Raw genomic sequence first — 15,430 nt, forward strand, 5'->3', positions numbered from 1 at the left:
GATGACACTCATCTCTTCTATATCTTCTGCCGTGATTGGACATTGAGCTGAGCTCAATTTCACACCTTGCAACACAGGCAAGAACCCCTTCTTAGGCTGATCCATATTGAACTTCTTCAATATCTTATCAAGGTATGTGCTTTGTGAAAGACCTATGAGGCGTCTTGATCTATCTCTATAGATCTTGATGCCTAATATATAAGCAGCTTCTCCAAGGTCCTTCATTGAAAAACTCTTATTCAAGTAGGCCTTAATGCTGTCCAAAAGCACTATATCATTTCCCATCAAAAGTATGTCATCTACATATAATATGAGAAATGCTACAGAGCTCCCACTCACTTTCTTGTAAACGCAGGCTTCTTCATAAGTCTACATAAACCCAAACGCTTTGATCATCTCATCAAAGCGAATGTTCCAACTCCGAGATGCTTGCACCAGCCCATAAATCAAGCGTTGGAGCTTGCACACCTTGTCAACATTCTTAGGATTGACAAAACCTTCCGGCTGCATCATATACAATTCTTCCTTAAGGAAACCATTAAGGAATGCCGTTTTGACGTCCATTTGCCATATCTCATAATCATAGAATGCGGCAATTGCTAACATGATTCAGACGGACTTCAGCTTCGCTACAGGTGAGAAAGTCTCATCGTAGTCAACCCCTTGAATTTGTCTATAACCCTTAGTGACAAGCTGAGCTTTATAGATGGTCACATTACCATCCGCGTCTGTCTTCTTCTTAAAGATCCATTAATTTTCTTTGGCTCGCCGATCATCGGGCAAGTCAGTCAAAGTCCATACTTCATTTTCATACATGGATCCTATCTTGGATTTCATGGCTTCCAGCCATTTGTCGGAATCCGGGCCCGCCATCGCTTCTTCATAGTTCTAAGGTTCACCGTTGTCTAACAACATGATTTCCAAGATAGGGTTGCCGTACCACTCTGGTGCGGAACGTGTCCTTGTGGACCTTCGAAGTTCAGTAGGAGCTTGATCAGAAGTATCTTGATCATCATCATTAACTTCCTCTCTAATTGGTGCGGGCACCACATGAACATTTTCCTAAGCTGCGCTACTCTCTGCTTCAAGAGGAAGTACTTCATCAAGCTCTACTTTCCTCCCAATTACTTCTTTCGAGAGAAACTCCTTCTCTAGAAAGGATCCATTCTTGGCAACAAAGATCTTGCCTTCGGATCTGAGGTAGAAGGTATACCCAATAGTTTCTTTAGGGTATCCTATGAAGACACATTTTTCTGACTTGGGTTCGAGCTTTTCAGGTTGAAGTTTCTTGACATAAGCATCGCATCCCCAAACTTTTAGAAACGACAGCTTAGGTTTCTTCCCAAACCATAATTCATACGGTGTCATCTCAACGGATTTCGACGGTGCCCTATTTAAAGTGAATGCGGCAGTCTCTAAAGCATAGCCCCAAAATGATAGCGGTAAATCGGTAAGAGACATCATAGATCGCACCATATCTAATAGAGTGCGATTACGACGTTCGGACACACCATTACGCTAAGGTGTTCTAGGCGGCGTCAGTTGTGAAACTATTCCACATTTTCTTAAGTGTGTGCCAAATTCGTGACTCAAGTATTCTCCCCCACGATCTGATTGTAAGAACTTGATTTTCCTGTCACGTTGATTCTCAACCTCACTCTGAAATTCCTTGAACTTTTCAAAGGTCTCAGACTCATGTTTCATTAAGTAGACATACCCATATCTACTCAAGTCATCAGTGAGGGTGAGAACATAATGATAGCCACCGCGAGCCTCAATGCTCATTGGACCGCACACATCAGTATGTATGATTTCCAATAAGTTGGTTGCTCGCTCCATTGTTCCTAAGAACGGAGTCTTGGTCATTTTACCCATGAGGCATGGTTCACATGTGTCAAATGATTCGTAATCAAGAGACTCTAAAAGTCCATCTGCATGGAGCTTCTTCATGCGTTTGACACCTATGTGACCAAGGCGGCAGTGCCACAAGTATGTGGGACTATCATTATCAACCTTACATCTTTTGGTATTCACACTATGAATATGTGTAGCATTACGCTCGAGATTCATTAAGAATAAACCATTCACCATCGGAGCATGACCATAAAACATATCTCTCATATAAATAGAACAACCATTATTCTCGGATTTAAATGAGTAGCCATCTCGTATTAAACGAGATCCTGATAAAATGTTCATGCTCAAAGCTGGCACTAAATAACAATTATTGAGGTTTAAAACTAATCCCGTAGGTAAATGTAGAGGTAGCGTGCCGACGGCGATCACATCAACCTTGGAACCATTCCCGACGCGCATCATCACCTCGTCCTTCGCCAGTCTCCGCTTATTCCGCAGCTCCTGCTTTGAGTTACAAATGTCAGCAACCACACCGGTATCAAATACCCAGGAGCTACTATGAGTACTGGTAAGGTACACATCAATTACATGTATATCACATAAACCTTTTGTGATGCCGGCCTTCTTGTCCGCTAAGTATTTTGGGCAGTTCCGCTTCCAGTGACCACTTCCCTTGCAATAAAAGCACTCAGTCTCGGGCTTGGGTCCATTCTTTGGCTTCTTCCCGGCAGCTTGCTTACCGGGCGCGGCAACTCCCTTGCTGTCCTTCTTGAAGTTCTTCTTACCCTTGCCTTTCTTGGACTTAGTGGTTTTATTCACCATCAACACTTGATGTTCCTTTTTGACTTCTACCTCTGCTGATTTCAGCATTGCAAATACTTCAGGAATGGTCTTTTCCATCCCCTGCATATTGAAGTTCATCACAAAGCTCTTGTAGCTTGGTGGAAGCGACTGGAGGATTCTGTCAATGACCGCATCATCTGGGAGATTAACTCCCAGCTGAGTCAAGCGGTTATGTAACCCAGACATTGTGAGTATGTGCTCACTGACAGAACTATTTTCCTCCATCTTACAGCTGAAGAACTTGTCGGAGACTTCATATCTCTCGACCCGGGCATGAGCTTGAAAAACCATTTTTAGCTCTTCGAACATCTCATATGCTCCGTGTCTCTCAAAACGCTTTTGGAGCCCCGGTTTTAAGCTGTAAAGCATGCCGCACTGAACGAGGGAGTAATCATCAGTACGTGTCTGCCAAGCGTTCATAACGTCTTGTTCTGCAGGGAGAGCAGGTGCTTCACCTAGTGGTGCTTGTAGGACATAATCTTTCTTGGCAGCTATGAGGATGATCCTCAGGTTCCGGACCCAATCCGTATAGTTGCTGCCATTGTCTTTCAGCTTGGTTTTCTCTAGGAACGCGTTGAAATTGAGGACAACGTTGGCCATTTGATCTACAATACATGTTGTAAAGATTTTAGACTAAGTTCATGATAATTAAGTTCATCTAATCAAATTATTCAATGAACTCCCACTCAGATAGACATCCCTCCAGTCATCTAAGTATAACATGATCCGAGTTAACTAGGCCGTGTCCGATCATCACGTGATACGGACTAGTCAACATCGGTGAACATCTTCATGTTGATCGTATCTTCTATACGACTCATGCTCGACCTTTCGGTCTTCTGTGTTCCGAGGCCATGTCTGTACATGCTAGGCTCGTCAAGTCAACCTAAGTGTTTGCATGTGTAAATCTGTCTTACACCCGTTGTATGTGAACGTTGGAATCTATCACACCCGATCATCACGTGGTGCTTCGAAACAACAAACTGTCGCAACGGTGCACAGTTAGGGGGAACACTTTCTTGAAATTATTATGAGGGATCATCTTATTTACTACCGTCGTTCTAAGTAAAAAAGATGCAAAAACATGATAAACATCACTTGCAATCAAATAATAGTGACATGATATGGCCAGTATCATATAGCTTCCTTTGATCTCCATCTTGGGGCTCCATGATCATCTTGTCACCGGCATGACACCATGATCTCCATCATCGTGTCTCCATGAAGTTGCTCGCCAACTATTACTTCTACTACTATGGCTAACATGTTTAGCAATAAAGTAAAGTAATTTACATGGCATTTCTCAATGACACGCAGGTCATACAAAAAATAAAGACAACTCCTATGGCTCCTACCGGTTGTCATACTCATCGACATGCAAGTCGTGATTCTTATTACAAGAACATGATCTCATACATCACATATATATCATTCATCATTCATCACAACTTTGGCCATATCACATCACAAAACACTTGCTGCAAAAACAAGTTAGACGTCCTCTAATTGTTGTTGTAAGTTTTTACGTGGCTGCAATAGGGTACTAGCAAGAACGTTTTCTTACCTACACCAAAACCACAACGTGAATTGCCAATTTCTATTTACCCTTCATAAGGACCCTGTTCATCGAATCCGATCCGACTAAAGTGGGAGAGACAAACACCCGCCAGCCACCTTATGCAACTAGTGCATGTCAGTCGGTGGAACCGGTCTCACCTAAGCGTACGTGTAAGGTTGGTCCGGGCCGCTTCATCCCACGATGCTGCCGAATCAAGATAAGACTAGTAAGGGCAAGAAAATTGGCAATATCGACGCCCACAACTACTTTGTGTTCTACTCGTGCATAGTAACTACGCATAGACCTAGCTCATGATGCCACTGTTGGGGAACGTTGTAGAAAACAACATTTTTTCCTACGTTTCACCAAGATCAATCTATGGAGTCAACTAGCAACGAGAGGAGAGTGCATCTACATACCTTTGTAGATCACGAGCGGAAGCGTTCAAAGAACGGGGATGAGGGAGTCGTACTCGTCGTGATCCAAATCACCGGAGATCCTAGTGCCGAACGGATGGCACCTCCGCGTTCAACACACGTACGGTCAGCATGACGTCTCCTCCTTCTTGATCCAACAAGGGGGAAGGAGAGGTTGATGAAGATCCAGCAGCACGACGGCGTGGTGGTGGATGCAGCAGTCACCGCAGCAGGGCTTCGCCGAGCTTCTGCGAGAGGGAGAGGTGTAGCAGGGGAGAGGGAGGCGCCAAGGCTTGAGTTGTTGCTGCCCTCCCTCCCCCTTTATATAGGCCCCCTAGGGGGGTGCGTCGGCCCTAGGAGATGGGATCTCGTAGGGGGGGCGGCGGCCAAGGGGGTGGAGTAACCCCCAAGGCAAGTGGAGGCGCCCCTCCCCTAGGGTTCCCAACCCTAGGCGCATGAGGCCCAAGGGGGGGCGCACCAGCCCACTATGGGCTGGTTCCCCTCCCCACTTCAGCCCATGGGGCCCTCCGGGATGGGTGGTCCCACCCGGTGGACCCCCGGGACCCATCCGGTGGTCCCGGTACAATACTGGTGACCCCGAAACTTTCCCGATGGCTGAAACTACACTTCCTATATATAATTCTTCACCTCCGGACCATTACGGAACTTCTCGTGACGTCCAGGATCTCATCCGGGACTCCGAACAACTTTCGGATTACTGCATACTCATATCTATACAACCCTAGCATCAGCGAACTTTAAGTGTGTAGACCCTACGGGTTCGGGAGACAAGCAGACATGACCGAGACGACTCTCTGGTCAATAACCAACAACGGGATCTGGATACCCATGTTGGATCCCACATGATCCTTGATGATCTCATCGGATGAACCACGATTTCGAGGACCTAATCAATCCCATACTCAATTCCCTTTGTCAATCGGTACGTTACTTGCCCGAGACTCGATCGTCAGTATCCCAATACCTTGTTCAGTCTCGTTACCGGCAAGTCACTTTACTCGTACCGTAATGCATGATCTCGTGATCAACCACTTGATCACATTGAGCTCATTATGATGATGCATTATCGAGTGGGCCCAGAGATACCTCTCTGTTATACGGAGTGACAAATCCCAGTCTCGATTCGTGCCAACCCAACAGACACTTTTGGAGATACCCGTAATGTACCTTTATAGTCACCCAGTTACGTTGTGACGTTTGGCACACCCAAGGCACTCCTATGACATCCGGGAGTTGCACAATCTCATGGTCTAAGGAAATGATACTTGACATCCAGAAAAGCTACAGCAAATGAACTACACGATCTTTGTGCTATGCTTAGGTTTGGGTCTTGTCCATCACATCATTCTCCTAATGATGTGATCCCGTTATCAATGACATCCCCATGTACATAGCCAGGAAACCATGACTATCTGTTGATCAACGAGCTAGTCAACTAGAGGCTCACTAGGGACACATTGTGGTCTATGTATTCACACATGTATTACGATTTCCGGATAATACAATTATAGCATGAATAATAGACAATTATCATGAACAAGGAAATATAATAATCATTTTATTATTTCCTCTAGGGCATATTTCCAATAGCCAGTGCTTGGACTGTGTCTCAGAGGTTTTGTTCGCATTTGGCTCTTCTTTGTCATCGCCAGATCCTTTAGGTGTATCAACCATGTACACGTCATACGAAGAGGTAGCCGTCCAACGTCCAGTGAATGGTGGGTCTTGGCCTTGCTCCTTGTCGGCATCGTCGTCCATGCCGTCGATGTCTTCGGAGCCATAGTCAAGCACGTCAGTTAAGTCATCGATGGTGGCTATGAAGTGGGTGGCGGGTGGGAAGCAAAATTCCTCATCATTCGTCTCTAGCTCGAACCGGGCATTGTTCGGCTGGGAGTCCTTTTCCAAGGACAGATTCTTTAAAGATTTTAGCACGTCACTCAAAGGCGAGTGCCGGAAAACGTCAGCGACATTGAACTCGAAGATCGATAACCGATCTAGCTCGGTGTCCGCGGATGTATGCAGTCCAGAACTTATAGCCAGAGATGAGTCTGAAGTTCCGTTAAAGCGAATATTGCGGGGCGTCGAGTCCTTGTGCGGCTCGAGTGCCGCAGACTCTGAGGCCTCGGATGGCTCGATCTGCTTCGGCTCTAAGGTCGATGTAGCTGCAGGAACCATCTCCCGGGTGTGATTCGATGACAGATTTAAGTCACGTTCATCGGGATAAGGAGGAGCGATCGCCGCGGGCTCAAATCCCTAAGAGATCAGGTCTCCATGGATGTCCACGATGTAGTTCAAGCTTCCGAATCCGACTTGATGGCCAGGGGCGTAGCTGTCGATCTGCTCCAGATGGACAAGCGAGTTGGCCCGCAGTACGAAGCTGCCGAATACGAAGATCTGTCTGGGGAGGAAGATTCCTCCCTAGACAGCGTCATTATTGACGATTGAAGGGGCCATCGAACCTTTTGTCGACGACACAATGGAACTCTCAATGAAAGCACCAATGTCGGTGTCAAAACCGGCGGATCTCGGGTAGGGGGTCCCGAACTGTACGTCTAGGATCGATGGTAACAGGAGACGGGGGACACAATGTTTACCCAGGTTTGGGCCCTCTCTATGGAGGTAAAACCCTACATCCTGCTTGATTGATATTGATGAATATGAGTGTTACAAGAGTGGATCTACCACGAGATCGTAATGGCTAAACCCTAGAAGTCTAGCCTATGTGGGTATGGTAATGACTATATGTGTGTGTTCCTTTTCGGACTATCCCCTTTGGTTTATATAGACACCGAGGGGATCTAGGGTTTACATGGAGCTGGTTACATGAGAAGGAATCTTCGATCTCCAAGCTTGCCTTCCACACCAAGTAGAGTCCAATCCGGACACGGTGCAGTCTTCGACCTTCATGTCTTTTCAGCCCATCAGTCCGGCCCAAAGGATAATGGGCCGGACGCCCGAGGACCCCTTAGTCCAGGACTCCCTCAGTGGTTTTTATGGATCATATGGGCTGGAGCTTTAGTCCTCCCCACTCAAGTTTCTTCCGTGATATGCTGCATTTCTTCAAGCTCCATCCACAAGATATCAGACCAAACTCCGTTTCAAACATCTGCAATTTCCAAGTGTTCAGCGAGGTGTACCTTCAATAGGAGCCCACCGTAGAACTATTCAGAGAGTTCTACTATTTGAACCGTCAGAATGAATTCACAGATGGACCTATCCTTGAACTAGGCGGCATATCCATACAACACCGGAAAGGGGCCATCTTCCCCGCTCCTAACCCGCCTAGTCACCCCAAGGACTGGAACTAGACTTGGTTTTATTGCCAAGATACCTCGCCAGAAAGGGAAAATCCCCTGCTGGGTTACCGCGCCAGCTGGCTTAGCAGCAGACACCCTCTTCCGGACTGTATTAGCACAACAGAATGGAAGAAATATGTGCCAACTTTTGCAAAGATCCGAGCTCTGATGGCCAACGGCTTGACCAAGATTGATCTATTTTGTTGCTGGGTCACCTGGGGAATATTGCCTCTAACCATCCGGCCCGGCTTAATGTGTGAATATACTGGTGAGCTAACAGATTCTCAGTGCATTGTCAGACCGAGATAACTGAGGAAGATATCAACAATATGACCAAGACTCTATTGAATGAGAGCTTGGAAGACCGCAGTCAATTTGGACTGGGTCCTTTCTGTATTCTGAATAAGCCGCCAGATGTAAGTTTTTAATCAAGCCTTTACTTAACTAATATCTTGATTTCTGCTGCTAGCTTGCACTTATTCATTTTTTACAGGCCAACTCACCCTTCTGGGACAAAAAATTGCCCGAAAAGCCAAAGAAAACCCGGACAAAGACTAAAGCCACCAAAAGGCCTACTAAGAAGAAGTCCAACATTGCTGAATTACTCAATTTGGATGACAAAGATGATGATGATGAGTCGGAGGTAGAACTTGATTCCCTTGGCTTGTTTTTTGTACATCTTATTGACAATGACTATTATCAGGATGAGGCGAAGGCTAGCCATGCAAGTGATCCAAAGGTAATTATTCTTTCCTCCGGCTCAGAACCTCTGCCAACACAGAAAACTCGATAAGAAAGCCAGAAAGTAAGATTTTCTCACCCTTTAGATCACTTGGATCCCAACTTTATTTTGAAGAAGCAGCAAAATGAAGCTTGCCGCACAACCCGGAATAGTGGCGGCGAAGTGTTATCCTCCGGCTTACCCAACACCCCAGCACCTCGCAAACGTCGACTGGAGGTTTCAAACACTTCTGAATTAGATTATCCCAAGGCAGGTCATTTCCATCAACCTCTTAATCCCACTAATTCAAATTATTAGGGAATATCTCTTTCCTCCTCCGGTGAGTCAACAGGAACTCACATCCCAGCCTTCAAGACTGTGCCTGGGTAAGGGTATATTTAATCCATCAAACTTCATACTTGATTGATATACTAACATCTGTGTATTTCTTATTCTCAGTGGCCAAGCTAAATCCAGTAAAAAGGTGAAACTAAACAAGCCGGCTGACGACTCTAATCCGCGTGAGACGGAAAAACAATAGCCCGAATCTTCTAACCCAATTGCTGAAGCCACCATTGATGACCCACCATCTGAAGACCATGAAATCTCCATAGACCATATGGATGTTGATCCAGCCATTTCTAAGCCGCCAAGCCCAGCTAAGCCTACTGAAGAGAAGACTGACGGCTTCGTCGTCACTGGGTTTGGTTACACAGCGCCGGGTAACCCCACTGTCTTGTCCAAACACAGCGCCAAGGAAGAAATGTCCGCTGATGATAAAGGCAAGTGGATGGTCGACTTAGAGAGTTACGCCCAGTTCGGTGCCCAAGACATCCACTCTGGTTACTTGAACCATCTATACACCAGCCGTGACTTTGAAGCCGGCCTAATCAATTTGATGAAGGAATGCTATGATGTAATCCAATCACTATTCTCTTCATAATCATATGTCTATCAGCTGCCAAGTCTATAGGATATGATATGATTGAATATGCTATAGACTTTACAATTGTCATGAAGAAACATAACATCATCATTAGTAGCCCCCAAGGGCCGGTTTAAAACATAGAGTTAAGCCGGGACTTTAAGTAGTAATGAACTTCACATCCGTAGCCCCCAAGGGCCGGCTTAAAACATGGAGTTAAGCCGGATCATATCATTGTGCCTGAGTCATCGTATAAATTTGTCTTTGAAAAGAGAAATAGGCATTAGCACCCAAGTGCCAAGGAAAATATTTGTATTGTGCTTGAGACTTCAAAAAAGATCTTAAGAGCAACAGGCATTAGCCCCCAAGTGCCACGGAAAATACTTGTATTGTGCTTGCAACAATAATCATACTAATAATATCTTTCCATGTTTGCTTATATCAAAGGCTGAACTGACTGAGAAGGACTCGTAGCTCAATGATCTGAAAACCAACATTAAGACTCAGCAATCTAAGACATCCAAGGCCAAATCTGAACTGAAGACTGCTTTAGAGAACATTGAGCAACTTAAGCAAAACATCAACACTGACAAAAACGACTGGGAGACCGAAAAAGGGCTCTATTGAAGAGAGCAGAAGAAGCTGAAGCCGCGCTTAAACCGGTGACTGATGAACTGTCCGGTTTAAAGCAGCAAATCAACAATATTTCATTGGCCATCTTCGGTAAGTAGTAATCATGACTCCTTTCATCCTAATAAATCCATTATAAACACCTGTCGGCTTATCAACAAATTAACTGATGCGGGCTCTTGGAGCGTCAAGTTGGGCACAGACATGCGCATCACGTTGAAGGCCATCTACATTCTTGTAGAGCAATTATACACTGGCGCTCAACGGACCATTGCTGCTGCTCTGCACAAGAAACATCCACCCAGTCTTATCAAAGATACATTGGAAAGGTTGTCAGTGGTACCTGATACGTCTCCAACGTATCTATAATTTTTGATTGATCCATGCTATATTATCTACTGTTTTGGACTATATTGGGCTTTATTTTCCACTTTTATATTATTTTTGGGACTAACCTATTAACCGGAGGCCCAACCCAGAATTGATGTTTTTTTGCATGTTTTAGGGTTTCGAAGAAAAGGAATATCAAACGGAGTCCAAACGGAATGAAACCTTCGGAAACATGATTTTCTCATCAGATAAGATCCAGGAGACTTGGACCCTCCGTCAAGAAAGCCACGAGGCGGTCACGAGGGTGGAGGGCGCGCCCCCTGCCTCGTGGGCCCCTCGAAGCTCCACCGATGTACTTCTTCCTCCTATATATATCCACGTACCCCCAAACGATCGGGGACAGAGCCAAAAACCTAATTCCACCGCCGCAACTTTCTGTATCCACAAGATCCCATCTTGGGGCCTGTTCCGGAGCTCCGCTGGAGGGGGCATCAATCACGGAGGCCTTCTACATCATCATCCAAGCTCCTCTGATGAAGTGTGAGTAGTTTATTTCAGACCTACGGGTCCATAGTTAGTAGCTAGATGGCTTCTTCTCTCTTTTTGGATCTCAATACAATGTTCTCGCCCTCTCTCGTGGAGATCTATTCGATGTAATCTTCTTTTTACGACGTGTTTGTTGAGGCCGATGAATTGTGGATTTATGATCAAGTCTATCTATGAATAATATTTGAATATTCTCTGAATTCTTTTATGTATGATTGGTTATCTTTGCAAGTCTCTTCGAATTATTAGTTTGGTTTGGCCTACTAGATTGGTTTTTCTTGCCATGGGAGAAGTGCTTAGCTTTGGGTTCGATCTTGCGGTGTCCTTTCCCAGTGACAGAAGGGGCAGCAAGGCACGTATTGTATTGTTGCCATCGAGGATAACAAGATCGGGTTTTTATCATATTGCATGAAACTATCCCTGTACATCATGTCATCTTGCTTAAGGCGTTACTCTGTTTTTAACTTAATACTCTAGATGCATGCTGGATAGCGGTCGATGAGTGGAGTAATAGTAGTAGATGCAGGCAGGAGTCGGTCTACTTGTCTCGGACGTGATGCCTATATACATGATCATACCTATATATTCTCATAACTATGCTCAATTCTGTCAATTGCTCAACAGTAATTTGTTCACCCATCATAGAATACTTATGATCTTGAGAGAAGCCACTAGTGAAACCTATGGCCCCCGGGTCTCTTTCTCATCATATCAATCTCCATCACTTTATTATTGCTTTGGTTTTACTTTTTTACTTTGCATCTCTATACCAAAAATACCAAAAATATTATTTATCATCTCTATCAGATCTCACTTTCGTAAGTGACCGTGTAGGGATTGACAACCCCTAAGCGCGTTGGTTGCGTTGAGCTATTGTTTTTGTGTAGGTACGAGGGACTCGCACGTAGCCTCCTACTGGATTGATACCTTGGTTCTCAAAAACTAAGGGAAATACTTACGCTACTTTGCTGCATCATCCTCTCCTCTTCGGGGAAATCCAACGCAGTGCTCAAGAGGTAGAAAGAAGAATTTCTGGCGCTGTTGCCGGGGAGTCTGCACAAAATTCAACATACCAAGTACCCATCACAATCCCTATCTCCCGCATTACATTATTTGCCATTTGCCTCTCGTTTTCCTCTTCCCCACTTCACCCTTGCCGTTTTATTCGCCCTCTCTCTCTCTATCCTCTCCCCTCTCTCTATTTGCCTCTTTTTGCCCGTTTGCTTTTTGTTTGCTCGTGTGTTGGATTGCTTGTTTGTCGCAATGGCTCAAGATAATACTAAATTGTGCGACTTCACCAACACCAACAATAATGATTTCCTTAGCACTCTGATTGCTCCTCTTACCGATGCTGAATCTTGTGAAATTATTACTGCTTTGCTGAATCTTGTCATGAAAGATCTGTTCTCCGGCCTTCCTAGTGAAGATGCCACTACCCATCTTAATAGCTTCGTTGATTTGTGTGGTATGCAAAATAAGAAAGATGTCGATAATGATATTGTTAAATTGAAGCTATTTCCTTTTTCACTTAGAGATCGTGCTAAAGCTTGCTTTTCATCTTTGCCTAAAAATAGTATTGATTCATGGAACCAGTGCAAAGATGCTTTTATCTCTAAGTATTTTCCTCCCGCTAAGATCATCTCTCTTAGAAACGATATTATGAATTTTAAACAACTTGATCATGAACATATTGCACAAGCTTGGGAGAGAATGAAATTAATGATACGTAATTGCCCTACTCATGGTTTGAATTTGTGGATGATTATACAAATTTTTTATGCCGGATTGAATTTTGCTTGTAGAAATCTTTTAGATTCGGCCAGGGGAGGCACTTTTATGGAAATCACTTTAGGAGATGCTACTAAACTCCTAGATAATATTATGGTTAATTATTCTCAATGGCATACTGAAAAATCTACTAATAAAAAGGTGCATGCGATAGAAGAAATTAATGTTTTGAGTGGAAAGATGGATGAACTTATGAAATTATTTGCTAATAAGAGTGTTTCTTCTGATACCAATGATGTGCCCTTATCTACTTTGATTGAGAATAATAATGAATCTATGGATGTGAATTTTGTTGGTAGGAACAATTTTGGTAACAACGCGGATAGAGGAAATTTCAATCCTAGGCCTTATCCTAGTAATCCCTCTAATAATTATGGTAATTCCTACAAAAATTGTTATGGAAATTATAACAAAATTCCCTCTGATTTTGAATCTAATATTAAAGAATTTATTTCTTCACAAAAGAATTTTAATGCTATGATTGAAGAAAAATTGCTTAAGATTGATGATTTGGCTAGGAATGTTGATAGAATTTCTCTTGATGTTGATTCTTTGAAACTTAGATCTATTCCACCTAAGCATGATATCAATGAGTCTCTCAATGCCATGAGAATTTCCATTGACGAGTGCAAAGAAGGAACCGCTAGGATGCGTGCTAAGAAAGATGCCTAAAAGCGTGTTCTTCTAGTTCCTATGAAAATAATGATGAAGATCTAAAAGTTATTGATGTGTCCCCTATTAAATATTTGTTTTGCAATATGAATCTTGATAATGATGGGACTTAATATGATCCACCCTTACCTAGAAGGCGTTCTAAGAATTCGGAATTTGTTGATCTTGATGCTAAATTTGATAAAAGTGGGATTGAAGAAATTAAAACCCTAGATGTTGCTAAACCCACTATTATGGATTTCAAGGAATTTAACTATGAAAATTGCTCTTTGATTGGTTGTATTTCCTTGTTGCAATCCGTGCTAAAATCTCCTCATGCTTATAGTCAAAATAAAGCGTTTACGAAACATATCGTTGATGCCTTGATGCAATCTTATGAAGAAAAGCTTGAACTGGAAGTTTCTATCCCTAGAAAACTTTATGATGAGTGGGAACCTAATATTAAATTAAAATTAAAAATTATGAGTTTTATGCTTTGTGTGATTTGGGTGCTAGTGTCTCTACTATTCCCAAAACTTTGTGTGATTTTCTAGATTTCTGTGATTTTGATGATTGCTCTCTAAACTTGCATCTTGTCGATTCCACTATTAAGAAACCTATGGGAAGAATTAATGATGTTCTTATTGTTTCAAATAGGAATTATGTGCCCGTAGATTTTATCGTTCTTGATATAGATTGCAATCCTTGTTGCCCTATTATTCTCGGTAGACCTTTCCTTAGAACGGTTGGTGCAATTATTGATATGAAGGAAGGGAATATTAGATTTAAATTTCCATTAAAAAAGGGCATGGAACACTTCCCTAGAAATAAAATAAAATTACCATGTGAATCTATCATGGGAGCCACTTATGGATTGCCTACCAAAGATGGCAATACCTAGATCTATTCTTGCTTGTTATGCCTAGCTAGGGGCGTTAAACGATAGCGCTTGTTGGGAGGCAACCCAATTTTATTTTTATTCCTTGCTTTTTGTTCCTGTTTAGTAATAAATAAATTATTTAGACTCTGTTTAGGTTGTGTTTTTTGTGTTTAATTAGTGTTTGTGCCAAGTAGAACCATTGGGAAGACTTGGGGAAAGTCTTGTTGAACTTGCTGTAAAAAACAGAAACTTTAGTGCTCACAAGAACTGCTGTCATTTTTATTTGGAAAGTGCTATTTAGTTAATTATTTTTGAAGATGATTAATAGATAAATTACTCACGTCCAGCAGTTTATTTTAGAATTTTTGGGGTTCCAGATCTTGCGCTAGCTACAGATTACTACAGACTGTTCTGTTTTTGACAGATTCTGTTTTTTGTGTGTTGTTTGCTTATTTTGATGAATCTATGGCTAGTAAAATAGTTTATAATCCATAGAGAAGATGTAATACAGTAGGTTTAACACCAATATAAATAAAGAATGAGTTCATTACAGTACCTTGAATTGGTCTTTTGTTTTCTTTCGCTAACGGAGCTCACGAGATTTTCTACTTTAAGTTTTGTGTTGTGAAGTTTTCAAGTTTTGGGTAAAGATTTGATGGATTATGGAACAAGAAGTGGCAAGAGCCTAAGCTTGGGGATGCCCATGGAACCCCCTAGATAATATAAGGACACCTAAAAGCCAAAGCTTGGGGATGCCCCGGAAGGCATCCCCTCTTTTGTCTACTTCTATCGGTAACTTTACTTGGAGCTATATTTTTATTCACCACATGATATGTCTTTTGCTTGGAGCGTCTTTTATGATTTGAGTATTTGCTTGTTAGTCTACCACAATCATCCTTGCTGTACACACCTTTTGAGAGAGCCATACATGATTTGGAATTTGATAGAATACTCTATGTGCTTCACTT

The sequence above is a fragment of the Triticum aestivum genome, chromosome 4A (assembly GCF_018294505.1).
Source record: "Triticum aestivum cultivar Chinese Spring chromosome 4A, IWGSC CS RefSeq v2.1, whole genome shotgun sequence".
In the NCBI taxonomy this organism is placed as follows: domain Eukaryota; kingdom Viridiplantae; phylum Streptophyta; class Magnoliopsida; order Poales; family Poaceae; genus Triticum; species Triticum aestivum.